General features: G+C 38.0%; 1 long non-coding RNA gene across 1 annotated transcript; it reads right to left on the reverse strand.

The window, feature by feature from the left end:
• Positions 1–1,373: 1,373 nt before the first annotated feature.
• On the reverse strand, positions 1,374–4,492 carry LOC107601201 (uncharacterized). Its single transcript, XR_001610899.1, has 2 exons — positions 4,457–4,492; positions 1,374–1,671 (listed from the first exon to the last, which is right to left on the reverse strand). It is a non-coding gene; the product is annotated as an uncharacterized lncRNA (long non-coding RNA).
• Positions 4,493–6,131: the final 1,639 nt, after the last annotated feature.

Consider the following 6,131-nt stretch of genomic DNA (forward strand, 5'->3'; position numbering starts at 1 on the left):
TGATTGCGATGACAACTTTCAATCCAATTTATCCTAGTTCATTTTTAATGGGCTGCTCTGAAGTGAAATGAACTCCAAGGTTACGTGAGCCAAGCGGCTGTGCCCTTCTCTTTACCTTATATACAGCATTGTTGCACATACTGACTCTCAACAACATTTGAATTCCGTCAAAAGTAAGTTGGGCACGATCCGTCATGCTGGAAACAGAATAACAAACAAAAAATATGAGACAATGCTAGACTTAATAACAAAAGGTTGAATGTACTGTAGGCCTTTAATTGCAGTGTCTTGTACAGCAATTAGAAACAATACAAAAACACACCTGTTTCCCAATAGCGTACACTCCTAGTTATACATCCTATGTGTTTTTACTATATAGTTACATATGCTTTCCAAAAAGTATAAATTAAGTGCAGTGTTCACTTTTGTCCTGGTTTCAGTAAAAATACATTGTAAATACCACACAAAACAAATGACCCTTATTTGAAGGACCAGTTACTGTAAATCATTTCCCCAAAACATTCTTACAATGAAAAAAGTTTCTTCTACTCTGTTTCTGAAGGGCATCTGAGGAGGAACTGACCTTCACAACCTGGGTGAACAACACCTTGGAATAATTAATTTCACTTTTTATTTTGATAATTCCTGCACATAAAATACTAATACTTACCCTCCAGTTAACAAATTGTATTTCCTCTGAATTACACTCCTGATGGTCAAGAAGAAAAAGCTTTTAAGGCAGACTAAATGTCTATAACCACTAAAGCTAGGATCGTCTCTTAGATATTTCAGTGGAAGCAAACAGAGACGCTTTAGTTTTGCAAACCACATCATACATGCATGTGTTTGATCCATTTTATTGGAAAATTCTCATAAACAAAACAATGGCACAGCAGTATACAAATCTGGAAACATGCATTGTAGGCAGCACGCTCTGTGTTCCTGTGTACCGCATTTACACAGTAAAAACAGGCTTGTCTGCAGCTAAGTGGGGCACACGGCACACGATCAACCACCACGTATCAAGGAGGTTCCCAATTAAGTGCATCCTGCACGGTGAGCTGCTGTACGTGTTCTTCAGCATTAAAAGCAACACAAGTAGGTAGTAGCAATAACACAGAGAAGCCGATGTGTGTGATATAGTGCTTGCATAATTGTGATAGTTATTTTGTGTGTTTCGTTTGATTTTAGTGGTGCTCTCAGACAAAACTACCATAAATAATTGTTAACCACAATTAATTACACATAAGAACGTATTTGATCTGACTTAAAGTGGTAATATTAACATTATGGATTTATAAATCAGAACAAAAAGACTGAAACAATCTATAAGCAGAGATAAAAAAATAAAAAAAATAAATTAAAAAAAAAACTTGGAGAGGTGAAGGGACACAACTAACGCTAGAGAACATTTTCAATTATTTTGTAAATGTTTTGGACACCCTATAGTTCATGCTAAGCCTCTGTTGCTGTTAAGAATGATTCAAACCTTTCTTATTGATTGTGGGCCATGTTTTTGTGTGTGTGTGTGTGTGTGTGTGTGTGTGTATAGAGTCCAGACCGGTTCAGGCTTGTCTAATTTTGGACGGGGTGTAGTTTTTATCCACTGACTCATCCTGTAGAAACATGTGCAGGCAGCGCTCATTTTGGGCCAATGGATGACCAGCCACTCTGGAAAGAGCAGACCAAAAAAATGCATATTATAAATGCATATTATAAAAAATATTATGCAAGGACACACACTGTAAAGCAGGATAGAGAGAGAGAGAGAGCGAGAGAGAGAGAGAGAGAGAGAGAGAGAGAGAGAGAGAGAGGCGGAATAAACTCTGCCCCCAATCAAGATACAACTCTTAGATATTATTGGGAGGCTGTGACATTCTGCAGCATTCTTCTTCAGATCATAAATCATCTAGCTTGAATTTCAGAGCGATAATATCGAAATTTAATTACGCATATCTTTAAAAACAGTAGAATGAGCCATCATGCTAATTCAACTCATTATTTTACCATTCAATCTATTCCAGCTTCCAGTGGAATAAAAAAAGGACCCTCACACCTCTAAAATTACACAATGCTCATGATGTTACAAGTCAAGATGATGGAGGATCATTTTCAGATTTGGGACAGGCAAATGTAAAGACATGCTGTACAAATCCACTCACACCAAAAAAATGCATATTAGCCACCATAAAAATATTATGCAAGGACACACACTGTAAAGCAGGATAGAGAGAGAGAGAGAGAGAGAGAGAGAGAGAGAGAGAGAGAGAGAGAGAGAGAGAGGCGGAATCAACTCTGACCCCAATCAAGATACAACTCTTAGATATTATTGGGAGGCTGTGACATTCTGCAGCATTCTTCTTCAGATCATAAATCATCTAGCTTGAATTTCAGAGCGATAATATCGAAATTTAATTACGCATATCTTTAAAAACAGTAGAATGAGCCATCATGCTAATTCAACTCATTATTTTACCATTCAATCTATTCCAGCTTCCAGTGGAATAAAAAAAGGACCCTCACACCTCTAAAATTACACAATGCTCATGATGTTACAAGTCAAGATGATGGAGGATCATTTTCAGATTTGGGACAGGCAAATGTAAAGACATGCTGTACAAATCCACTCACACATAGTCTAGAAGTATGATGGGAATGCGTCCCCCTTCTCCAGGTGCTATTAGCAGCGAACAATGACATTTAATTCAGGAATTTTTGGTAAAAGAAAAAAAATCCCATCTTAATTACCTCCATATCCTTTCTTTCTTCAAACCTAATTTACAGCTGTTCGTCTTGTATTAAAATTCAAACAGGTAGAGCCGGCGCATTTGCACATGAAACAAAGATAATGGCAAAGTCTGCAATCACAGCAAATAATTACAATCGAACTGTAACTTTTATTGTCTCCGTCGGCGGGGGAACGGCACCTCGGATCAAAAATAAGCAGGAGTGCACACAACATCTTGTAGGGAAAAGGTATGCACGCCTGTAATTTCACTCGCAATTATCATAAATTACACATCAAAAATAAAACAAATGTAAAAAGTAAAGCTGGTGCACTTGCGGCCTCTCATCAGTTTCGATCATTCTGTAGGTAATTATGAGAGAAGGAAAAAAAGTGTGAGGGAAGACATCAGATGACACAAAGGCTGGCAAGTGTCTGTTTTTCTCTTTTACTGAAGTAACTTAACCTAAAAACTCAAAATGAAAAACTATTGTAATTCTTTATCATGATAACCGCTTCAGTCTTCTTTATAAAAACAGTTCAGATGTGCCAAGGCTAAAAGAAGTTAAGTGGAAGGACACATAGTAGAGGACTATGTAAATTTTGTCATATCATACAATTTATTCACTTAAGAATAAAATCACAAGGAAAAATATATTTTTAAATTCATTTCCACAGTGCATCATGGGTACATACAGTATCCTCCATTAATATTGCCACCTTCGCTGTGAACCCTCTTTTTTCATTAAAATATTTACAAGTAAATTTAACCTCTACATTTCAATAAATAACTGACTTTTGTTTTGTTTTTTTTGCATTATTAATAGCACTAAACCATTTTGTTTTTCCAAATGTGTGTGCCACGGGGGGGAATCAAATGTTATCTTTTTCTTCCTGCATGGCTATTTTTCTTCCATGGCTTACACTTTAGTATATATATATACATACATACATACATATATATATATATATATATACATACATATATATATATATATCACATTAATAGATCTATAATTAAAAGACTAGATTTTTGTGAATGTTTTGAATGAAAAGTTATTAGGATAACTTGCTTATATTTTGGCTTTTCAGGTTCTGAATATTAGTGGAAAACTAATTTAGCATTGCGAACTGAATGCTGGCCATAGAGATGCTACAATACAGTAATTTTCCTGTAACTTAAAGGGGTCATATGATGCTGCTAAAAAGAACATTATTTTATGTATTTGGTGTAATGAAATGTGTTTATGTGGTTTAAGGTTAAAAAAACACATTATTTTCCACATACTGTACATTATTGTTTCTCGTCTATGCCCCGCCTTTCTGAAACGCATTGATGTTTACAAAGCTCATTGGTCTGAAAAGCAAGGTGTGCTGTGATTGGCCAGCTATCCAGTGCGTTGTGATTGGCCGAATACCTCAAGCGTGTGACGGAAATGTTACGCCCCTTACCATATTGTGATGATGCCCTGTCAGGCCGAGGCGACGAGACAAACATTAAAACCCATTATAAACGAGGCATTTGTTGCATCCAGTGGGGACATAATTACTGATTATAATGACTTATACTGTCTTTTTACGCGTTGCGCTGCATCACGCCGCATAAACATAAAACCATGTATGCATTTGTGATCGGAGAAATTACAAACAACAAGTGCTACTCTACACTGCTCGAAACTAACGTTTGAATCATCAGTGGCAAATTCTTCAAATATAAAAAAACGTACTTACAGTCTGTGAGTCAGAACAGCTGGCTTTGTAGTCTACTCTTCCAGGATCAGGAAACAGTCTTCCATAAAATGTGCTGCACACAAATGAATATTTGGGTTGAACAGTTCTGGAACAGTGTTGTAAATACAACTTAACCACTGATTTCTCGACGGCCGGTGGGCTTGAGAACGGCGTGGCCGGCGGATTCGACGAAGGAGCGGCAGGCAGGCTTGCGGGAACCACATGTGATGATCCCGGGCTGGACTCCACTTCATCCACAGTGAAAGCCGATCCAGCGATCCACAGCGCGAAGCTGATGCATTTCCTCAGCGACCAGCATGGAACAGCTCTAGGCATGATGAAGCGGATATCGTCCTCTTTTGGAAGGCCAAACAAAGTAGTTCTCTTTCAAAATGAAATGCAGCGTCTCCACGGCATGGCGGCGGCGGCAACGACATTACAGCGAGAATAAAAGTTACGCCTTCTTTCTTTGTGTGAACATTTGGGCGGCGTTATGCAAATCTTCCCACATCGTGACATAGACATTTGGGGGCGTGTTGGAACGAGCCATTTTAGGTAGGCGTGGTTGACTCTTAACTTTTATAAAGAATATTTGAGACTTTAGTCTTTGCAACTTTACAGATCTTCTTTATGCACCAAGAGCTTGTAACATTTCAAAGAGAAAGGAAAAATTGAAATCGCATCATATGACCCCTTTAAACAGTACAGCATGACGCTAAAGTCATGAGTTTGACTGCCAAGAAATACATGAACTGACAAAATGTACACCTGGAATGTAGTGCAAATTGAATTTACAATGAATACTTAATTTGGAAAAAATGGGTCACACCGGAGGAAGAGTTAGTTAGTTATTGAACGGAATTAGTTCTTAGGCCAAGGGTGAAAGCCCATTTATCTTGAAAACTTCTTAAAACACACACACACACACACACACACACACACACACACAAACGATAAATACCTACAAAGGTGTCACATTCCACTAAGTAAGGAGGTCAAAAGAAGTTAATCCCTACGTCAATTGATCGCAGTAACAGGTAATTTAATACACACACTCATGACAATAACATCATGGTTTCAGGACTATTATGTGGTGCACGGTCACACCGGAGGAAGAGTTAGTTAGTTATTGAACGGAATTAGTTCTTAGGCCAAGGGTGAAAGCCCATTTATCTTGAAAACTTCTTAAAACACACACACACACACACACACACACACACACACACAAACGATAAATACCTACAAAGGTGTCAACAGGTCAGGTTCTGCTTCTTATTTCACTCTACGTCTTCAGTCATGTTTACAAGGTGAAGCAAGGGACAGCAACTAAAAAAAATGGTTTTAAGTCAGTTATTTCTATCTTTTGCTGTAGTGCAGGGGTGGGCAAACTTGGCCCTTCCATGCCACTTTCCTTCAGAGTTTAGCTCCAACCCTAAACACACCTGAACCAGCTAATCATTGTTTTCAAGACTACTAGAAGGCTACAGGCAGGTGAGTTTTATCAGGGTTGGATCAAATCTCTGCAGGAAAGTGGCCTGCAAGGGCCAAGTTTGCCCATCACTGCTGTAGTGTGTCAGTAGGAAATACCAGTTTGCATTTCCAAACATTAATTTAGCCATTAATTGTAATAATTAATCTGATCTCATCATCATCCAGTTGGTCTGGAATTGCATGA

This window comes from Sinocyclocheilus grahami, unplaced genomic scaffold, assembly GCF_001515645.1.
Source record: "Sinocyclocheilus grahami isolate Dianchi unplaced genomic scaffold, SAMN03320097.WGS_v1.1 scaffold301.1, whole genome shotgun sequence".
NCBI classification, from domain to species: domain Eukaryota; kingdom Metazoa; phylum Chordata; class Actinopteri; order Cypriniformes; family Cyprinidae; genus Sinocyclocheilus; species Sinocyclocheilus grahami.